Source organism: Sus scrofa, chromosome 17, assembly GCF_000003025.6.
Source record: "Sus scrofa isolate TJ Tabasco breed Duroc chromosome 17, Sscrofa11.1, whole genome shotgun sequence".
NCBI classification, from domain to species: Eukaryota; Metazoa; Chordata; class Mammalia; order Artiodactyla; family Suidae; genus Sus; species Sus scrofa.
The window spans coordinates 40,968,735-40,991,475 of record NC_010459.5 but is presented as its reverse complement, the minus strand read 5'-3'; the positions used below and the strand labels follow the sequence as shown (position 1 = coordinate 40,991,475).

Here is a 22,741-nt window from a genome sequence, read left to right as displayed (position 1 = left end):
CCCGAGCCCCTGGCAACCACCAAGCTACATCCTGTCTCTAAGGATTGGCCTACTTCGCATATTTCACAGAAATGGAATCAGCGGATATTCGGTCTTTGGGGACTGGCTTTTTCACTTAGCATATTTGCAAGGTTCATCCACATTGTAGCATAGATCAGCTTTCATTCCTTTTTATAGAGGTATTTCTTTAATAAAATACCTCCCTGAATTTCCAACACAACCTGGGAAGTAGCCGCTGGCCTCCTCCTCTGCTTACAGATGAGGAAACTGAGGCACAGGAAGGGGGGACTTGCCCAGGTCCCCCTGCCAGGCAGCTCTGCCACAGCCCGCCGGGCAGTGCCGGCACCTGCAGCTGGGGGCAGGGTGCCTCCCAAGGCCACCAGCACATATTGAAGGGGACAGCAGTGGAATTACAAATCTAGGGAGATTTAAGGAGAGCGAAAGTATTCTGGCACTTGCAGGATTGTGGGAGTTGAACAGATTTCCCCAGTGGAATTCCCACCTCCTCTTCCCACATGTCTGGGCCACAGGGGATGAAGGGGTTTGGGAGAGAGAAAGGCAAGTGTGGGAGGAATAGGGATCCAGGGACAGGGTGGGGAGCCAGACATGGGAGGAGGCGAACCCTGCTTCTGCAGGCACCACTTCTTTTCCGTCCTCACCTGCACATCCTGCAAAGCCAGTGGGCTGAGCCCACTGCACTGATGGCTAGTAAGGCTCAGAGAGGTCGAGTGCGGGCCAGGACTTGAGCCCAAGAGTGTCTGATCTCAAAGCCCAGGCAGGTACCCATCCCTGTTGCCTGCCAGAGGCAAAGAGAGGGTGAATGGAGGAAGCAGAGGGAGACTGAATCAGCCATAAGGAGGGGTGGTTGCCCCAGAACCTCGGAAAGCAGCATCCCCAGATCCACTGAGAAGGGGAAAGAAAAGTAAGAGGTGTTGGGAGGCACCAAGGGTGGAGCCAGCGAGGGCCAGGGCCACGCAGAACAGAGAAGGCGAGAGGCAGAGATGAGGGTACCTGAAAGCCAGGTGCAGGGAGCGACAGGAGGCGAGAAACTGAGGCAGCCCCCAGGGATGCTCCAGGGCAGGGCTTCTGGGGGTACCCAGCAGGGCAGAGAGCTCCCCTCCTCCTGTCACCCAGGTCAGCACCCGGTCTGAGTTAAATGCAGCCCCCCTGGGGACCTCATTCCTGTCCCCATCCCAGCCCCTCCTACTCCTGCTCCATTGTGTTGGAGAAGTCCAAACCTACAGCAAGAAACGTGGACTCTAGAGTCAGGCTGACCTGGATTTGAAACCCAGCTGCGCTTCCTTGAAGTGGGCAAGTCTCTGAGCCCGTTCCCTCATCTGTAAAATAGGTATTGTGGGGATTCGGCCCCAGTGTACAGATCTGTAAACGTCTGGCCCAAGGTGGGCTCCGTGGGCCGTTATCATGACAGTGGTCAGGGCGCCACTCCTGCTACCTCTCAGGGAGGTCTTGCTCCAGCTCCTGCCCCCCTTGCCCTCATCTAGAACACTAGCCTTGGCCTGACAATTTCAAACACGAGGACTATTCTAGAACCAAATGATCCCTAGCTGAAGGGGTTCTGCCCTACCCCGGGGCCTTTGCACTTACTGTTCCCCCGGGCCCCGAGGGGATTTAACAGAAAGCAGCAGAGCTGGGGTGGGGTTTGGGCCCCTAGCACCTGGCTGGACCACTGCTGGGGCCTCCAGGGGGGACATGAGACCCGCTGCGGAGACTCAGGGCTCCCGCCCCAGAGTCCCTCCCATCAGCTGTCTGCTGGCCTGCCCTCCCCCTCCCCCTCCCCCTCCCTGCCTGCCTGAGACCATTAGTGTGGCTTTGTTTTGAGCACTATTTCCACTACCATGTGCTCCGGCCGCCGGGCCTCCATTAGGGACCCTTTCCTGGGGCCGATGACAGGCGGCAAACAGCTCCCCAGCGAGCCAGCCGTAATTGCTGCCGCCTCTGAGGTCGGAAATGATTTTTTTAAAACCTCACAAAGCAAAACCGACACCCTGCCGTCTGCTCTCTCTGGTCCTCCTCGCTCTCAGCCAGGAACCCAGCCTGAGGTTTCTGGAGAAGGAGGGGAGGGGTTCAGTCCAGGCCCTCCCTGATCCCAAGAGACACCCTTAACATGACAGGCTGGAGGAAATAAAGTTTGGGCACTGCTCCCTCGCTTTGAACTAGGAGTGGGGGCCCAGGCCCTCTCTAAGCCCCAGTCTCCTCCTAGGCCAGATGGGCACATTGATGGGTGGTTGGGGTGCCCGCTGGGCACTCATGACGAAGCTCTGACTGGAGGTCCCAGGCCTCTCTGAAGAGGTTCATGCAGCAGAGGGAACCCGAAGGCAGAGAGGCAGGAAGTGAGGCTGCCAAGGGGGAAATCGCTCAGGGAAAGGTTCTGAGGAGGAAGGAGCTGGTGTGTTCAAGCACGAGAAAGGAAGCCAGGGAAGCCTGTGTACTTGCGCGCGCACACACACACACACACACACACACGCACGCACACATGCATGCATGTAAGCACAGACACCAGCTCCCATCTCCCTAAGCGCCCACGTCTCCATCATCCCCTGGTCGCTCCAGCCCCAGCATCCTATAAGCCCAGAAACTCAGCCCCTTCAACTCCCAGGGCCGTTGCCACCCAAACATCAGCCACTCCCCGTGCCTCCCCGACTCAGGCACCTTCCAAGGCTGCCCCTGCCTGCGGATGGAGACCAAGCTCCCCCAGCTTCAGCCCGCTCCGCCGGGTATCCTTCTGGGGGAGGGCAGGACTCCAGGCCCTGTGTCCCAAGGCCAGCCCTGGCTCCTCTCTGGACCTAGGTTACCCACCCCTGGTGAAATGAGGTCTGCTCCCCCCGAGGGCCACAGCTGGGCTTCAGCAGCCTCAACAAACCCTCTGAAACCGGACAAAATCAGGTGGAATTTTTCTGAGGCAATAATCCAGTTTGCGCCAAATCCTCAAGAGGATCGTGACCTCCCAAAACATCAGGAACTGCTAGTCTAGACAAGGTCCAGTGTCCTTTTTAGCTTCCCCACGTGGTCATTCATTCGTTTATTCGCTTCACTCATTCAACTGACATTTCTTGGGCACCTGCTCTGTGTGGGTGTCATGATTCACAGAATCCGTGTATGTGTAATCCTGAGATGTCATCTGAAGAGGTGTGTGTGTGTGTGTGTGTGTGTGTGTGCGCGCGCGCAGGGAGACAGAGGGAAAGGGAGGACCGAGGTGGGAGAGATGAGCAGAGGGAGGGAGTGGGATATAGCGGACAGGGGAAAAGAGACAAAGAAAGATGGAGAGAGATGGAAAGACAGAGATAGAGATCGAACAAGAGAGACAAACCCGACGAGAGAAACTCAGAGGGAGAAGGCAGGCGGAGTATTGCCACAGATGGGCACTGCCAGCCCCCCAGTTGATGGCTCTGAGGGAGGCCCCCCCTCCCAGCTCCAGCTCAAACCTTCCAGATGCTCCCAGAGCCTCTATACCTCACATCCCAAGGGCACCAGCACAGAGCGGGTGGGGCAGCTGGAGGGGCGGGGGAGCTGGTACTGAAGCAAAGGCAGAGGGTCCAGCCTGGCCCCTCAGGCCAGTCTACTAAAGGACCACCAGGCCCCTTCACCCCCTCCCCATGGCAGCTCCAACCACACGTGATCAAACCCCAAATGCTCCTTCCAGACTCAGGCTTAGACCAAAACAGCAGCCCCTCGAGGAGCACCCAGACAGGTGTGCCCGGGATCCCCTGCGTGCCCCCAGGTCTCTCTGCTCTCCACTGACTATCCTGGACTTGGGTCCAGGAGCCTAGACTTTCAGCCCCAGGCTCCTTCCTCCAGACTCGGGCCTTCTCTGCATTTTGCATCATGGACCTTGAGAGGATCCAATGAAGCCAGGACACCACTGTGGGACAAGACACCTGCCCACACTCCCAGATTGCCTGGCAGCCAGGAGGCGATGGGTGACTGGGTTAAGAACCCCATTTCTGCAGTTCCACGAGCTGGGCTCAGGCTTGGCTCTGCCATCCAACATCTGTGTGTCCTCACGTAAGTCACATCACCCCTCAAGCCTCAGTATCCTTGTCTGTAAAATGAGAGCACCGTCCTCACGGGGCTTAGGGGGCAAGGATCAGATGAGAGGAGGTGGGGGAAGTGGCAGCCACAGAGAAAATCCCCGACGAGCGCTGGCTGGTGTTTTGGATCTGAGCCTGAAAGGCCAGTGAGAGTTAAGTGCCACCCCCAGCTCCATGTTTGCCTGTTACTTGGGGGACAAAGGACAGCATGTGGGAGGATATGGATGGAGCAATTCTAGATGCTTAGAGCTTAGGAGAACTCAGCATGGTTCAGGTGGGGAAACTGAGGCCCAGAGAGGGACAGGGATCTGCCAAACCACACAGAAGGCGGAAGCAGGGGGTGGGGAGATAAAAGCCCAGGGTCGTTTCCCCACCCCAACTCTGGCACTGAAAGACAAAGGGATCACTATCCCCACCCCTCAACGCAGGCAGCAGGGAAGGCCCCACCCCTGGCACATCCCCTGTGTGGGGCCAGGCTCCTCCCATCTCGGCCCTTGTCCCAGCACCACCACTAAACCGCTGTGTGAAACATCCTTACGAACCACCCACTGTGTTCTGGCTTCTCTGCCCACTTTACCAGTCTTTGCTCCTTTGGGAAAGAAGGCAGGAACCCCCTCTGTCACATCCCCAGCTCAGACGCGGCCAGGTCCTGCTTGCATACCTCTTGTGATGAGGAGCTCACTCTCCAATACCTTCGCTGCTCCAGGAATGGGTGCCCTTCTCTAGGCGGAACATGGTCTCTGCTTCTTAACTCTTATCACAATCTATACTTATAGGTATTTTATAAGCTTAGTTGCCTGAACAAGAACCTTATCTGTCTTTTTCATGGACATGTCCCCAGGGGCTAAAAGAGCCCGGTACACAGCCTGTTCTCAATAGAGAGGTGTTGAAGGAATGAAGGGATGAATGAATGATCAAGCTTCCAATACGAGCAGCAGCCCCTGTTAGGCCCGCGGCTCCCAGGAGGGAGGTAGGCAGTCTGAGATGGGAGGGGGTGGCCTGTAGGAGGCCAGCAGCCCCCAAGGCCAGTCATCCCCACACACAGGCACACCTGTGTGCCTCCCGCACTATTATGTCCATAATGTGTTTCTGTAAAATAACCCACTGTGTTTTAATATCCCCGTTAGCCTCATCCTAAGCAATCATATCTGTGAAATCACGGTTTTGATGTGCTGCTTATATTTTTCCAATCCACATTAAAATAAATGCATAACTATTAAAATGTAAGAGGTTTGCCTAGGTTCTGCCTAAAATGATCTCTCAGGTACGACCCAATCTTGCTGAGGGCCCTGGGTTTGTTTGTTTGTTTCTTTCTTTCTTTCTTTTTTTCTCTTTTGGCTGACCAGAGGCATATGAATTCCTGGGCCAGGAATCAGATCCAAGCCGATGCTGCGACATGTGCCTCAGCCGTGTCAATGCTGGATCCTTAACCCACTGTGCTGGGCCAGGGATTGAACCTGCACTCCAGAGACACCATCGATCCCATTGCACCACAGAGGGAACTCCCCTGGGGTTTCCTGAAGAAGCATTTGTTTTGTTGTTTTTGTTTGTTTGTTTGTTTGTTTTGTCTTTTTAGGGCCGCATCCTCAGCATACGTAAGTTCCCAGGCTAGGGGGTGAATCAGAGCTGCATCTGCCGACCTACACCACAACCACAGCAACACCAGATCTGAGCCACATCTGCAACCCATGCTGCAGCTTGTGACAATGCCGATCTTTAACCCACTGAGTGAGGCCAGGGATCGAACCCACATCCTCATGGATACTAGTCAAGTTCTTAACCAACTGAGCCACAATGGAAACTCCTGAAAAAAGTTTTCTATTGGGGATGGAGGAGCAGATTCTGCTGCTGGCTTCAGGAATTGGGGGAGGGGGAGGACACAGCAGTGGGCTGGGGGACCTAAAGGAGCAGCAGCCCCTACCCCCCCCACCCCACCTCCTCTCTCCACAGCAGCAGGTACCAGAGGGCTCCCAGGGTTACCAACTGCTACAGGGTTGATTTCGTGCCCCAGTGAGACCACTGCCCCTTTACTGTTGGAAGGGTCTCATCGGGAGAAGAGGACACACCGGGGGCCCCATTACCTCAGGGGCACAGCATCTCACGGGCACCCCAAGGGGGGGTGGGCCCAGGTCCATGCACGGCAAGGTAAAATCAGACTTACCCACCCCAGGAGGTCCTTGTTATGGTTGGTAAAGATGAGGAAGGCTCTAGTTTCGTGATTTTTCTACCAAAAACATGGAATTTTTTTTTTTTTTTTTGTCTTTTTGTCTTTTCCAGGGCTGCTCCCGCTGCGTATGGAGGTTCCCAGGTTAGGGGTCTAATCGGAGCTGCAGCCGCCGGCCTACGCCAGAGCCACAGCAGTGTGGGATCTGAGCCGCATCTGCTACCTACAGCACAGCTCAAGGCAACCCCAGATCCTTAACCCGCTGAGTGAGGCCAGGGATCGAACCCACAACCTAATGGTTCCTAGTCGGATTCATTAACCACTGAGCCACGACGGGAACTCCAAAACATGGAATTCTTATGAAAATAAAATTATGTGAATGTTTAAAACTACATTGACTTGGAATGAACAAAAGTTTAAGAATTCAGACTTTAGACCTTTGCCTCATCCTCCTGGCCACCCATTCAGTCATTCCTGACACCTCCCTGGGCTGGCACTGTGCTGGGTACCAGAACACGAGGGAATCTGACCTGCCCCCACCCTGGATCCCTGGTCATTCCAATGGGGGTGGGGAGAGTGCTGGGACACTGGCCCCCTGTGAGCCCAGCTGGCCCGAACTCCGTTTGGGGCTGGGAGACAGCCCCTTCAACAGCTGGTTTAGTCCCTAAAGTCCAAGGTCATGGCTAAGCACCAGGAGGTGGGCTGGCTTCATATAACTTCCCCCTCTCTCTGACACCTACCTCTCATGCGGGTGCCACTGTCACTGTTCACACCTCGTACTTCCTCTCCTGTCCCATCTGATTTTCTCAGCCTCCAAAGGAAGCTGGAAAGGCACTGAGGCAGGGTCCTGGTCTGGGGGTTGCCACGTCTGCTGCTGCACAGCCGGACGAGGAACACAGAGGTCACCACGCTCCTTCCACCACGGGGCCAAGGCGTGTGACCTCAGGCCTCTCCCTCCTCCTCTCTAGGACATAAGAGCACCGTGATCATTTGCCCTGGAGCCGCATTCCGGCTCCAGTCTGGGCGCCACTGCTTGCTAAGTGCATGACCTTGGGCAAGGCTCTTAACCTGATGGAGTCTCAGTTTTCTCAAGAATACAAGGGACCAGGGAAAGTCCCCTCCCTTTTGGGATCTTTTCTTTTTTGCTTTTTGCTTTTTTTCTTTCTTTCTTTTTTTTTTTTTTTTTTTTTTTTTTTTTTGCTTTTTAGGGCTGCACCTTCCATATGGAAGTTCCCAGGCCACGGGTTTAATTGGAGCTACAGCTGCCGGCCTACGCCACAGCCACAGCAATGCTAGATCTGACCTGCGTCTGCAACCTACACCACAGCTCATGGCAACACCCAATGCTTAACCCACTGAGCAAGGTCAGGGATCGAACCCGCATCCTCATGGATACTGGTCGGGTTTGTTACTGCTGAGCGACAAGGGAAGCTCCCGCTTTGGGTTCTTGTGAGGATCAAAAGAGACAATGCCATTTAAGGCCCTGGTGTGACAACAAACATTTGCTTCTGCATAAGTTCCGCTCTCCTTGGACCAAGTTGGGTCAGACAATCCCAAAAGCCTAGTGCCAAGCTCCTGGGCAATTTGGGCACATGGTCCCTCACCTGTGGCTTTGGTCTTCCCCTCTGTGAGATGGGTAGAAGGAGATGGTCCCAGAGGCCCTGCTGGCTTGGCCTGAGCACCTGGTGGCTCAGAAGGGACCACTCTCCTGGCACTCCCCAGACCCTGCCCGCTTGTTTGTCGCCAAGAGACTTCCCCGAATACCCATGCTGTCACTGTGGCAGTGAGCCAAATTCCCCGTCCTCCTGGCTGCCCGAGGCTCCCCTTGCTTGGGGAAAAGGCCGAGGGAGCCGCTGATAGGCAAAGTGTCAAAAGCAATTGGTGTGAAGGACTCTGGGAAAACCGCTTGCGAGGGCCGATTCCCCACAGGAGGCCGGGGAAGCCTCAGCCCAAGGCGGAGTGTTTACGGGCGTAATTGATAGAATAATCACCAACACCCGAGACAACGGCGAACACGTTTTTAACATCATAACCTTCGGAAGACAGCACTCAATTGTCCCCATCTCCCAGCCAGCTTCTTGACGAGGAGGGACCCAGCAGTACGGTAAGGGACGCGAGAAAGCCAGTTATTTTTCAGTGCCCAGGCTGTTCGCCAAATGGCCCGCCGGCCCCCACCCCCTCCCCCAGCGCCCTGCTGCTCCCTCCTGGCAACAGAGAAAAACCTCAGGACAGTGAATCACTCAGTGGACAAAGCACTGGGCCAAGCGGGGATCTTTGTCTGCATTGAGGTGTATTAATAATTGAAGGTGCTGGCCAGGGGGGTGTGTGTGCGAGTGTGGATGTAAGGGCAGGGGCGGGAGGATGGATGTTTGCTGCAGTGTGAGGCTTCCTGGGGCTCTTCTAAGGGTCCACGTACCTGTTCCAGCCTGGACCTCTTCCCCACTTGCAAAACCTGACCAATCCAGCAGCCTTCGACACCAGACAGCTTCCCATCCCTACAGGTCTCATCAGGGAGGGGTGAATACCTAAAGCAGGGGCTCCCTAACTCCAGGCTGCTTGATAATCATCCAGGGAGCTTATTAAAACGTGGATTCCAAGAGTTCCCACTGAGGTTCAATGGGATTGGTGGCCTCTTGGGAGCACCGGCTGGAGGGTTTGATCCCTGGCCTGGCACAGTGGGTTGAGAATCCGGCATTGCCACAGCTGTAGCTTAGGTCATGACTGTGGCTCAGGTCTGATCCCTGGCCCAGGAACTCCATACGTTGCAGGGCAGCCAAAAATTGGGGGGGGCGGGAAATGCAGATTCCAGGAGACCATCAATAATCATTTTGGCCAATGTGTCTGGAAAGGCCCCCCAGGATCTGGGTGATTTCAGTGTAGGAGATCCACCAAGATTCTCAAAAAGATCCCTACCTTCCAGACCCCTGCCCTGGACAAGATCTGAAAAGGATCCGGGGGAAGGAGTCTAATCCAGCTTCTATTTCTAATTTGCATGTGGCCTCTGCAAGACCCCATCACCTTTCTGAGCTGCTGGTTCCTTTTAGTGGAACCCATGGCCTTACCAGTTCTCTGGGCAGCTGGAAGGGAGTCGCTTGGCCAGGGCTGGCAGAGGAAGGAATCCCCTCACATGACTGGCCAAGCCTGGCCCAGAACTGCCAGACACACTTCATTGTAGGCACAGCACCCCCGCTCTCTGTACAAGCTCAGTGACCTTGGGCACGTCACTGACCCTCCCTGAACCTCACTTTCCTCATATGTCCAACACCAGCCTTGAATGAATAACATTGTCCTTAGTGGGTTAACAACAGCAAGGCATTTGGTGGCATTCAGCACACAGTAGGCAGTTCATAAACGTCAGCTCCCTTTTCTCCCACGCTTGATGGCAATCAACTAACCCTGTCTGATAAGGACAAATCAAAGGAGCTGCCATTAATCGAATACCTAACAGGCACGGACACTGATCGTCACTACCCCAGTCGCCCACTTCCTGTTGTCTCCCTAAGAGGCAGGACCCACTCACTCCTCATTCACTCCTTTAAAAAGCCCTCTGCGAAGTGCGCCAAGTAACGGTAGCAGGGAGATGGGAAGCGAGACAGGTGTCCTTGTGGACGCCTCTGACCACGGGCTTTTCGTGTGACAAGCCCTGGGGCAGGCGGGCAGGCAGAAGCCCAGAAGCTGGGCTGGGCTGGGCTGTTCTGGGTTCAGACTGAGCTGGAGAGGCGAGTGGCCGCCAAGCGCTGGGGTCAGCGAGCCTCTCCCTGGGAGTCCCCACTTTCAGCTTCCCACCCCCACCCAAGACACGGAGACACCTCCCTAACCCAGCCACATTCCTGAATCAGCTGAGGACACGCGGAGCCCAGGAATAATGAAACGATCAGGCTCCAATCTGCTAAACAGCAATTTCTGGGCTTTTTCAGCACACACAGCTTTTATCAAATTGGTATTCTCCTCCTGAACACAAACGGCTTATTAGACATGACCCACTTATCCGCCGTGTCTCACTATCATTAATAACAGTTTCTTTTTGTGATTAAGTGAGTGGCTCCAAACCCTTCCTGTGGTGGCGGGCACATGGCCCGGCCGAGGGGCAGCAGTGGGGGCTCCTCGGCATTTACTACTTGGTGACTTTGAACCTGGCAGTGTTGGGAGATGGCCGCCTGGCCCCTGCAGAGCAGCCCGGTCTCCTCATTCCTTGAGGGACAGAAGGAGCCTTAGAGGGTTGACTCACTTGCCCAGAACTGCACAGTGGGTCAGCCAGAGGAACCAGGCTCCCATGCAGCCAGTGCTGCGTCCTTCCCATCCAGCCCCTCCCCTGGGCCTTGGCTGTACATCCCCAGGGTTCAGCAGGGCCATTACAGCCAGGGGGCAGAACTGTGCCCCAAGCACCCCTGGCACCAGGGGGGAGGTAGAGACTGCCACACAAAGGGCAAACCCTGCTGCCCTGCAGGGGGAGGGGCCACCTCGGGGCTTCAGGAATGACAGAGTGGCACCCAAATCCCCCAGGGTCCGATTCTCCAGGCACAGGATGACCACAAACCTCAGAGCCCCAGTCCTCGTATCTCTCGGGACCGCAAACTCAGGAAAGCCCTTCCTTGGAAAACCCTCCCAGTGTAAGTTCCAGCCGTGCCAAGGAACTGAGCGGAGCCAGGAGGGGAGCGGAAGGAGGAATTCCCAGTTTCCCTTGAATGGGAGGGAATGTGACAGGGAGATGAATGTCCTGGAAAAAGCACTGTCTTTGCCTGACAGACCCTGAGGCCAGTCCTGGCTCAAGCACTCACTCGCTGTGTGACCTTGGGCAAGTGCCTTCACCTCTCTGAGCCTTGGTTTCTCTATCTGTAAACTCAGGATCAAAATAACCCTTCCCCTATTTACCACAGCGCCAGCCAGGTTGGAAGAAATGAGATAAGGGATACGAAGGGTGCAAAGATGCTACACGGAGCAGTTACTATCTATCATGGTAAGGAATATGGGTGCAAGGCGTCATGGTTCCCCCAAAGTGGAGACCCTGAGAAGGGCTTTGGAAGCCCCCTACTCTCTGGAGCAGCTCCGCACATGCGTCACGCCCCAGCAAAGCCTTCTCTGATTACCTACCACCCCCCCCTCCAGCCCTCACTCTTTTCCATCAGAATAAACCACCCAGTTCTCTGCCCTTTGTGAAAACCTCTTCCCCAGCCCTGGGCACACAGTGCCCAGCACTGGTGCTGCAACCTCCCCTACCAGACTGGAAGCCCTTACAGGGAAGACACGGATGGAAGAAGGGTCTCTGTTTTCAGGAAGGAGCCTGTACGGGAAGGAGCCTAGCTCACAGGGGCAGGGAGAGCCCCCACAGCTGCCAGCTTCAGACAGTCCAACTCAACTGCCAACTTAGGCTCCTCTGGGGCTAGAAGGAGCTTCTGACACTCAGGCAACCAGTGCTGGGAATGTTGGCTTGCTCTCTGGCTTCCACGGTGGCTGAGTTGAGATTTCCCACCTTTCAGTCCTCCAGGGTCAGAGATGAGGATGGGTGGGTACCCTGCAGAAGGATAGCAGGGGCTTCCTGCCCACCTCCAGAGGCAGACAAAAGCCCTTGGCATCCCTCTTCCCCTTCCATGCCTCTGTCTGAAAGCAGCAATGCCAACTATTCCAGTGTCTTCAAGGGGCTCCCACCAAGCCTTCGTCCCTGAGATGCCAGCCACCTGACAGGGGCAGCTGCAGCCCAGGCTAGTTCTTGAGAGGCAGGTTTTCCGTCCCCCAGGACCTTTCCCAGTGGTATAAGGGGCAGCAGTGGAGAGGGAGGGGGCAAGGATAGCTGTGGGGTTAAACCTACAAAGGGAAAAGGCAGATGGCCAGAGAGGGGTGGGAGAGCAAAGTGTGTTCATAAGTGTATCTGCCAGTGTGTCTGCAGGCAGGCAGGCAGGCAAGAGTTGTGCGCCTGGGTGCCAGCTGGCAGGGTGTGAGCCCTCCAGCCCGAGTGCCTGCTGTGTGCGTGTAGTGGGCACATGAGTGCGGAGGGGGATCTGAGAAGGTGTCTGAGATGTGTGAGAGTAGGAGTTGTGAGTGTGAGAAAGCAGTAAGTGTGGCCGTGTGGCGGTGGCTGTGGTTATCTGTATGGCCGTGGAGGTGTGTGCATTGGCACGAGGGTGGGAGGAGGGAACCCTCCGTGAGAGTGGGATCGAGGGTGCACCCGGGGTGCCCCCTCCTCCGCAGGGGTGTCCAGAGGGCCAGGGCTGGTCCACAGACCCGGCAGGGGGCGCCCCGGAACTCCCGCCACGGCCAGCGCGGGTTCGAGCCTGGGGACGGCCAAGTTGGAGCGACGCGGCCCAGGGTGGGGTTTGGTGAGGAAGTCCGCGGGGGCAATGACCCAACTCACCGTGGCCGAGACGTGGTTGTCCCACGGCGCGTGGCCGGAGGGCCGCGTGGCGCCGCCGAGTTGCAGGAAAAGTGCCAGGTAGTGGAGGGCGCCCAGCGCCACGGCGAGCGGGGCCCCCATGGTGCGCGCTCGGGCTGGGGGCGCCGCCGCCTCACATCAGGGCTCAGGAAACCGCAGACCCTGCGCCCGCCGTCCCCTGCCCGGTGCGGCCTGGCTGCCCGGCTGCGGCCGCTGCCCCTCGCCCGCTGAACCCGGCACGGCCCTGGCCCCAGTCCTCTCCCGGCTCCGGCCCAGCCTCGGCTGCGGGTAGCGAGCGCACGCCCAGCCGGCCGCCTCCGACTGCGGGACTCTTCCCTTCCGCGGAAGGCCACTCCGCTCGGCGCCGTTGCCGCCGCACCCCCTCCCTCCCACTCCCTCCCGCCCGCCCAGAGGAGGCGGCGGCGGAGGGATCTGCCGCTTGATTTATCATCAAAGTTTTGCCCAGGCTGGGATTTTTAAAGCGGTACCCGCAACTTCCCCGGTCAGGGAACGCAGGTGGGGGCGGGATGGGGTGGAGGGAGCCACACCAGGGACCCGGTTCCGGCAAAGCATAATACCACTGACTTCGGAAACAGAAATGCCCTCCAGCGAGCTAAGAGAAAAACCAACTGACCAAGCCGCCAGACCCAGCGCGCTCAGGAGGGTCTCCTCAACTTTGCCAGCAGGGCGCTGCCGGGGTCAGGCGGTCGCCTCTTGAGAACTGGGTGGAGGTGAGGGTGAGATAGGGTGGGAATCTGGGCTGAGGCCCAGGAGACCTGGTTAGAGCCCTGCCGCAGCCTTTGGCTCCCTGTGTGATCGTGTCCGGGAGTCTACCCCTGCCTGAGCTTCAAGGGCTTCATCTGAGAAATGGGAATCAAGGGTCCTGGTGAGGATTAAGGAAATCGTGTATGTAAAGCGCTAAGCATAATGCCGACCTCTTGGGAGGAGCTCAGTATTTATTACTGCTATTCTCCTCTCTGGGACTCAGTTTTCTTTCGTGTCTGTGTAGTGGGGTGAGGCAGGACAGTTGCTGGTCTCCTTCCAGCTTAGAGATGCTGGGCCCTGCGCAGTGGACTGGGTCGCCCTCTTCTGGACTGCAGGGCTCCCTCCTCGGACAGATGGGCCTAGTGGGATGTTGGGCGGGAGGTGAGGGGGCAGGAGGTGATGGTGAACGAAGCCACTTTGATTCCCAAGAGCAGGATTCCAAGAGGCTCCACTTCCTTCTCTGGATGTTTTACAGGTCTGTTGGGACAAATCTTAAGTACAGACACAAGGTGGACCTGTGACCTCATTTAAAAGAAAATTAACCACATTAAATCAGAAAAAGGAGCTTCTCTGAGACCCCACAGCGAGTCTGGGGCGAAGTCCCTGACTTCCGGGCAGGGTCCCTCCTGCTCTCGTCCCTTGTGCTGCCCCAGGTGTCGTTCCCGACCCGGCCCTGTCCGCCGAGGTTTCAGCACTACGGAGGAGGACAGTGCCAACTCCGACACCCATCTTCTCAACCTCACCGACCGCATCTCCGCGGGCTCCTAGAGGCGAGGATTCAGCACCATGGACAGATCTGACTTCCTCCCCCGCCCTCGCCGCTTGGGAGCCAGCGCCGAAGGCCGCCCACACTCTCTCCAGACCACAGGTGGGTCCAGCGTTGTGGGCAGCACCCCAACTTTGAGAATGAGGTTAGAGCCCGAGGTTAGAGTCCTCCTACCCCTCGTCTTTACTCTTGTCCTCGCATATCTCTTTCCAACATTATGGCCGGCAGCACACCAGATGCGGCCTGTGGTTTATTTGAAACTATGGACAGCATTCCGAAATGTAGCGCACTTGCAAATACTGTTTGAGCACAACTGTCAGCTCCCAAAGGACCAGCGGCTTCCCACTGCCTTCAACACCACAGACAAATCCCCGTCGTCATCCTAGCTCCTTCTGGCCCATGTTCTCTGGAAGAAGGGTAGGGTTTTTTTGTTTTTGTTTTTGTTTTTGTTTTTTTCCCATAATTAACCCTCTTCTCATTTCCTTCTCACACAGAAGTGGTATTTAGGCTATCCTGGGATGGCCAGGCATCTTGGACTCTACCAAAGCATTTCCTCATTCTTTAATTCACTTGACCCAGTGAAATGGGCTCCATTGTTCCCATTATAAAGATGGAGAAACAGAAACTTCAAATCACAAAGCAACGCCAAGACTGAAACCCAGGATTCTTTCAATCCCAGCCTGAGGCCTTCCCAGGAGAATGTGATGGCAGAAATAGGGCTCAAACCCAGGGCTTTCTCCTCTTAAACCTCAGATTGGAGAGAAGGGTACACAGGCAAGGCAACAAGGAGAGAGAGAGATTAGAAGAGAGAAAACAAGAGACTTTGCTTGGGGGCTGCAGAGGAATAAGGTCAGGGTGCCTTCTGCCTCTGTCACTAGCCCACTGGCTGACCTTCAAGAATCCTTTCTTCTCATAGTCTGGGATGGGATAAAACCCCTTAATCTCTGAGGTTCCTTCAAGGACAGGCCTCCCAGGATTTTATGAATTTGAAAGGTTCATGCTGTAATGGCTTTGCTCAAAACCCTCCAATGGCCGTTTCTAAGAGAATCCTAACATCTCTGGCTTGCATTCAAGGTCCCAGCCTCACTTCCTGCAGTACATTCTGCCCCAGGCATCATTCTCCCCAAGTCCCCCCCCTGAACATGCATGCTCTAGCTTCATCATGTCCATCATATCTTTCCCAGTGCTTCCCTCTCCACATGCATGCCTTCCCCTCTGTCTAGCTGAGTCTTCCATTGACCAAGGTCCAGTCTGAGTCCCCCACAGGAAGAAATGCCTGCTGCCTTCTCCCGATCCCTGACCCTGTTGCCTCATTACTATCTACCCAGCACTGTGATCAGAACTTTAGTTATCCCACCTAATCCTCAGAACTACCAAATCCATATAGGATAGAAGCGTGTGGTTATAAGTGTGAACTCTAGTTTTGATTCCTGCCACCTGCTAGCTATGTGACCTTAAATAATTTACTTTGCCTTTCGTGCCTGAGCCTCCTCATCTGAAAAATAAAGATAATAATACCTTCATCACAAGATTATTGTGAGGATTAAATGACTTGCTTCATGGAAAATTAGAACATTGCCTGGCGCACAGTAAATAGTAGTACCTAGTAAATAGTGATATATAGTAAATACCTAGCCATATATGTGTTGGCTATTATTATTATTATTTACAGATAGGTATACAGATGCTCAGAGAGAGTATCTTCCCCAATGTCTCACACGACAATTGCTGAGCCACAGTCGGGTTGAATCCAGAGCCGACACTCTTGGCACAATACCCATGAACATCTAGTTCGATCCACCCAGTTTAGGAAATTATGACCCAGAGAGGATGAGTGAATTCCTCAGTCACACTGTCAACCATGACAGAACTGGATCCAGGACCTCTGTCTTGCAGCTCAGGGCTCTCCCAATATACCATACTCCCCCATTCGTATTTCCTGCAGCACCTGAACTGAACTTTACAGTTTACAAATCGCATTTACGTCCATGATCTCATAGAATTCATGCAACAACCCTTCCAGCCACTATTATTACCTTCCTTCTTTTTCAGATAAGGACACTGAAGCGCAGAGAGATAAAGCAACCATACAAGGTTGCAAAGGGAGGCAGGGCTGAGGCCGGATGTGAAAGGATGCCTCCTCAGCCCACATTCCTCTTCTGTGTAATTCTGCCTCCTTTCTGCTCTGCGAACCAAGTGCCAACGGCAGACACTGTGGAAGCTGAGAGCCTAGTGGTGGCACAAGGTAAACGAAAACTATTCCAGGAAACCGTCTCTAGGAATTCGCTAGGGTGGGTTGACTGTTGTCATTCCTTTCACTCTGGGAGTGCTCCAGGAGGTAGGACGCTTCCCATCCCTGGAGGCAATTAAACAAGCATCTAGTGGTCACATGGATGCCAGGAGGCAAATATCACTGCGAGTTCTTTTACCCAAATGAAGCTCAGAAGGCAAACATCACCTTAAGTATTTCAGCCAGGAAAGATGATCTTTTCAAAGTCCCCCTCATCCCCGCCACTGCCCAAGGCAGGGGAGCTGGCACTGCCCCCCACCTCTGACCTAAGCTCCCTGGAGAGTCCCCACCCTCCCCTTGACTCAGGGAGGCCACCCTCCCTTTCCTCCTTGCGAGGTGTCACTTGAGCACCATGGCTTTGTCAGTGGTAACAGCCGTAAGATTTGTCCTTTTAATCCAGAATCAATAACAAATTTCATTTAAAAATAAATTAAACCAGGCATTGGAAATCATTCACCGTGTGGGCCAGGGCCCTATATAGTGCCGTCTAAATGGCTTCCTTCTGCTCATCTATCAATGCCAGTCCGGGGGAAATACCTAAGCTGCCTGATTCATGGAGAAACTACTTGAATGTATCAGCCCCTAACAATGAGCAATTGAGCCCCGAGTTGCACCTTTTAACACACCAATAACATGTGGAGCACGGCTTCATGAGAGCTTATCAGAGCCCCCACGGTCACTGGCTTGGAGGGGCCCATTTATAAGGGGGAACAATGGCTTCAGTATGTAGCCGCCTAATTTCCAGAATGCATTACTGAGCTCAGAGGAGCCATGGAATTCTATTAAACTCTTATCTGCCATGGGAGGCTATGAAACCGGCAGGGAAAGCCAGACTTGGCAGACACATGCCCAGAAACACCAGGGCTGACCCGAGGAGGTGGGTGAACAAACCCAGAGGGAAAGGGGGAGCAGGAGGGGCCCCGGATGGGTGAAAATATGTGCGTTAATAGAGCTCCGGTTTCCAGCGACTACGTTTACATCAGCGAATAAAACTTGGCAATAAACCATCGGAGCTGCGTCTCAGACAGCGTTTCCTTTTACAGCCCGGTATATTTCACTCATTATAACATGAGGCAAGGAGCTCGAGGTGTCCTCATTTCTCCCCCTTTAATTAAATTTCCTAAATTACTGCCCAAGATTTGGATAAAGCAAAAGACTTACAGCTCTACTAATCGCCACCGCGGCTCCCACCCCATCATGGTGGTGGCCCTGACTGTACCATTTTCCAATATTATTAAAGTGAAATACTGTAGGCATTGCCTGCCTGGGCTCTGGTTTATAAAAGGAGATGCAGTCTCAGGAGAGAAATTGGCCCAGGCTCAGAAAAGAGGCCTGGGTTCAGGGCCTGGTTCTACCGTCACCTTGCTGTGTGATCTTGGGCAAGTTACTCACCTTCTCTGAGCCTCACAAGTTCCCTTTTCCCCCATATGTCCATCTGGAGGCTTTTAGAGTTGATTTGGGACTGGGGTACCCCTTGAATGTACACTGGGTTGACTTCAGGAGCTTTAAAAAAATAATGCTCTGACCACACCCTAGAGATTCTGACTCAACTGGTTTCATTGAGGCTAGGCCTCATTATCAGGCTTTTAGAAAATTCCCCAGGTGGAGTTCCTATTGTGGCTCAGTGGGTTAAGAACCTGACATAGTGTCGGTAAGGATGTGGGTCTTCACTTCTCTGTCTTCACTCAGTGTTGCTGCAAGCCGTGACGTAGGTGGCAGCTGCAGCTTGGATCTGGCATTGCTGTGGCTGGGCTGCCTTATGCCGCAGGTGTGGCCCTAAAAAGACCAAAAAAACCTTAGAATTTAAAATATCTCCTTTTGGGGGGTGGGGGGGCTGTGCCCACAGCATGTGGAAATTCCCAGGCCAGGAACTGAACCTGCACCACAGCTATAACTAGAGCCATGGCAGTGAAAATACCAGATCCCTAACCCTCTGAGCCATGAGGGAACTCCAAAATATCTCCATTTTTTTGTTTTTTAACAGAGGTGCGTCCTCAAGAATGGACCACCACTGGGAGTCCCCTGGTGGCTCAGTGGGTTAAGGATTCAGCATTGCCATTGCTGTGGTTCAGGTCACTGCTAAGGCACAAGTTCAATCCCTGGCCTAGGAACTTCTTTATGCCTTGGGCACAGCCAAAAAAAAGGGAAAAGATCAACCACCATTGCTTCATTATATCAATGGGGGAGCTGAAGTCCAGAGAGGGATGAGGAGAAGCCTAGGATCTCACAGGGAGGAAATGGCAGAGGCAGGCCAGGGACCCAGGGCTCCTGACTCCAGCTGGGGCCTTTATTCCATGTGTCACTGCCTGAGGCAGACAGACAAAATCCATCATCACCTCTGCAGCCAAGCAGCTCCTCTAAAGACATCCCACTCTGGGGTCTTCCCAAAGGAGGGGCTTCTCTGAGAGCCAAAGAACCCTTCTAGGCCTTGGTCCTCAAGTTTGAACCCAAGCCCATTAACTGCGCTCTGTCAAGGCCAAGGAAACATGCATGAGATGCGGATCTGTGTTGTCCCAGCAAGGAGCCTAATGATAATCTCCATCAAAGGCAATTAATTGCATCAGAGAGACGGGGTTCCTAGGGCCCTTCACCCTACAAACCGGGTGCTTATTAAACACGACAGGACAGCAGGGTCTCTGCCAATTTCGAGGCTCTGCTTGTGGAAGTGTTTTTAAAAATCCTTAAATGACTTCAATGGCATGGTGAATGCCAGTCTAAATATTCCATGGCTGTGAGTAATTAGCTAGGCCAACGCTGTCCAATAGAAATCAAATGTGAGCTGCATGTATAAATTTAAATGTTCTAGTAGCCGCAATAAAATAAAAAGAAACAGGTAGGGAGTTCCCACTGGGGCACAGTGGGATCGGCAGCATCTTGGGAGCCTTGGAGTGCAGGTTCAATACCCAGCTCAGTACAGTGGGTTAAGGATCTGGCGTTGCCACAGCAGTGGCTTAGGTCACAACTACAGCTCTGATCTGATCCCTGGCCCAGAACTGCATATGCCACAGGGTGGACAAAAAAAAAAAAAAAAAAGGCTAAATTAATTTAATGATCTGTTTCATGTAACACCCAAATAGTGTCACTTCACTATAAAACATTCATGAGATATCTTACCTTCCTCTTGTGGATAAGTCGTTGGAGCCCAGTGTCTATTTCACACTGGTGCGGCACCTCAATTCCGACTGGCCGCATTTCTGATGCTCAACAGTCCTGTGTGATGCGTGACTACCCTAGCATCCCATGAGGAGCTGGACCTCTCCAAGGGGAGGTCTAGGGCTGATATTTCCATGGATGCCACACAGGGGGAGGGGAGGACATCTATTGAGCGCTTAAGGTATGCCAGGCGCTACGATTGATCTCATTAAATCCCCACATCAGGTCTGGGAGACAGGCAGTGTTCACCCCATCTTACAGACCCCTGAGGCTCAGAGAGGTGAAGCGACTGGGCTGAAGTCACACAGTGGCTGGGGCCAAGGTCCGCTGCCCCAGGCTTCTGCTGAGGCTCAGCCAGATGGCAGCAAGAGCTGGGCTTGCCCACATGAGCCCGAACCCTCAGCAGTTATTTCCCTCTGAGTTTCCTCCTCTAGGTCACGATGCATTTTTGAGATTTCCTGCTGCTGAGCAGAGGGAGCCTGTGGGAGGGAGTCGCCCAGCCTCCTCCTGGGCTTTGGAGATGAAGCAGGGCCCCAGCACTAGAGTGGCAGCAAAAATGGAACACATTACAATTTCTTTTTTTTTTTCTTTTGTCTTTTTAGGGCCACATCTGTGGCATATGGACGTTCCCAGGGTAAGGGTCAAATCAGAGCTGCAGTTGCCAGCCTACAGCCTAGCAATGCAGATCCGAGCTGCATAAGCGACCTACACCGCAGCTCATGGCAACGCCGGACCCTTAACCCACTGAGTGAGGCCGGGGATCAAACCTGTGTCCTTGTGGATACTAGTTGGATTCATTACAGCTGAGCCACGACAGGAACTCCTCACAATTTCAATTAAGTAATTTGTTGTGTAACTTGCTATTTAGTATCTCTCTCTCCTGCTCGACTGTGAGCTCTTATACGTGGGAAATGACGGCGATCATGTCCCCACTGCATCCTCAAGGCCGACAGAGCCTGTCCCAGCCTGCTGCCCCCTCTAGGCTCTGGGTTCACCTCTTCTGGAACCTCCTCCATCACAGAGAGCCTGGTAGCCCCAGAGGTGGGTCCTTCATCTCTGAAGGGCACAGTCTATTGGAAAAGGCAGCCCCAGGTCTGGCTCAAGATCCAGCTCAGCCATTTACTTACAAGTGGCTTTGGATCAGTCACCAAAGCCTTGTGAGTCTCAGTGACCTCACTTGTAAAGTGGAAATGAAAGAGCCAGTCTCAGGGGGCTGTTTTAGGACCAGAGGGGAAGGCACATGGAAAGCCTTTGCTCTCTGCCCTGTGTGTCAGTTACCACGGACGCCTCCGTCATTATCGCGAGACTTAGCACATCACGTCACAAGAGGACCCTGTGCCTTTCAGGTATTTGAAGGCAGAAACCCACCCCCCATGTTTTCCTGTCTGTGCCCCTGGTCACTCCCTCTGCCACCAGAGTGCCTTTGTTTGCTTCCCTTGCTGTTTTCCAAATGTGCCTGCCATGTGCTCTGCATCAGAGTTGGACCCCAGGGACCACGACCAGGACCCTGCTGGGGACTTTTCTTCACAGCACCTATCTTCTCACTCAGACGCTCACCACACTTCACAGGATCCCTCGTGATTGGGCTGCCCCCTCACCTCCCCTGCTCTGGCCACACTGGCCTCAGACACTCTAGAAACCCTCCTGCCTCAGGGCCTTTGCACTTGCTATTTTCCTGGAATGGTTTTCTCAGATCGTCCAGCCTGTAATCAAATATTCCCCCGATTGTCTAAAATCTAAAACTGCAGTCCCCGCCACTCTGGAGCCCCTCACCTTTCTCTGTGTTTCTGAACACTGCCCATTATCTGCCACATCACGTGTATGCGTCTTGACTCTCTGTCATCCTCTCTGCAAGGGGAACCCCATGAGAACTAGGGCGGTGACTGATGTATTCTCCAGCCAGGATGCTGGTGCTCAAGAACTAACTATGGAACAAACACACAAATGTGATTTCTCAAACCTGTTTGCGCCAGTCTTCCCACAGGCCGGGGCGTCCTCAAGGGAGGGGCCAAGCTGGTTTTGCTCATGACTTTGCTCTGCAGGGCCCAGCTCTCAGGGGCAAAGTGGAACTGGGTACACACAACCTGGGCGGGGTTATTCCTTCTGTGTTATCATGACCCACAGCTGTGGTTGGCTGAGAGCCTAGAGTAGGTGCCAGTTCGCATGCCATGTGCTCACCCTGTTTTTTCATTAAATCCTCACCACAGTGAGAAGTAGGTACTGCATGCCCATTTTACTGGTGAGGAAACTGAGGCCCGAGAGGCACGGAAGTCTTCTAGCTGGGAAGTGCAGATCTGGGATCCAGCTTGGCTCTCCCTGACTCCCGATAGGAAGGAACATGCCCTGCGTTGGCCCTGCTGGGCACTGAGCTGAGTGCAGAGTTCACTGTCCTCCTCGAAGCCATAGTGACTTCATGAAGTCACACCACTGGCATCCCTGTTTAGTGATGAGGAACCTGAAACTTAGAGGAATCAGAGGTGTGCTAAAGGTGACACAGCTGGTGGCCACTGGGTGACCTGTCTCTAGGGCCTGAGCTGTCAACCACAAGAAGGTCTCTTCAATTCCAAGGTCATTATTTGGGTCCAAAATCTCAGTTGGTTGCAGGGGACAGGGTCAGCCTGGCCCACTCCTTCCCAGCGGGGACTTGAAGCCCCCATCAGTTGGACCTGGGAGTCAGGCATGCTGGCAGCTAATCACGCCCTCGTCCCCTGAATTTTCAGTCACCTCTGGCAGCCTTCCTCCCAGCACCACAGCTTTTGCTGTCTCTAGGATGGGAGCCTATAACTCGATCTTTGCTATAGAGCCTTCCAAGGTTCCCTAGGGCTGTTGCAAGAGCAGGTGAGATATATCCTGGCATCTGTTTAACAAATAGGCATTGTGCTTATGGCTTTATCATCTCATTTAAACCACCCAGAGAGAGGGTGCTATGATAATCCCCATTATATTTATTTTTTTCTTTTTCTATGGCCATACTTGCGTCATATGGAAGTTCCCAGGCTAGAGGTTGAAACGGAGCTGCAACCGCTGGTCCTATGCCACAGCCACAGCAATACCTGATCCAAGCTGCATCCAAGACCTGCGCCGCAGCTTGCAGCAACGCCGGATCCTTAAGCCACGGAACGAGACCAGGGATCGAACCTGCACCCTCATGGAAACTAGTTGGGTTCTTAGCCCACTGAGCCACAAC

At 54.1% G+C, this 22,741-nt stretch overlaps 1 protein-coding gene and 1 long non-coding RNA gene across 2 annotated transcripts in view; one reads left to right on the top strand and one right to left on the bottom strand.

Annotated features, from left to right (window-relative positions):
• VSTM2L (V-set and transmembrane domain containing 2 like) overlaps positions 1-12,918 on the bottom strand; it is a 41,290-nt gene extending 28,372 nt beyond the window's left edge. Inside the window, exon 1 of the mRNA XM_003483954.4 lies at positions 12,563-12,918. The gene's annotated coding sequence lies outside the window, so the exon portion shown is untranslated. The remainder of the gene's footprint in view (positions 1-12,562) is intronic.
• Positions 13,072-17,648, top strand: LOC102161460. The gene is made up of 3 exons (XR_308768.3): positions 13,072-13,311; positions 13,821-14,213; positions 16,164-17,648. It is a non-coding gene; the product is annotated as an uncharacterized LOC102161460 (long non-coding RNA).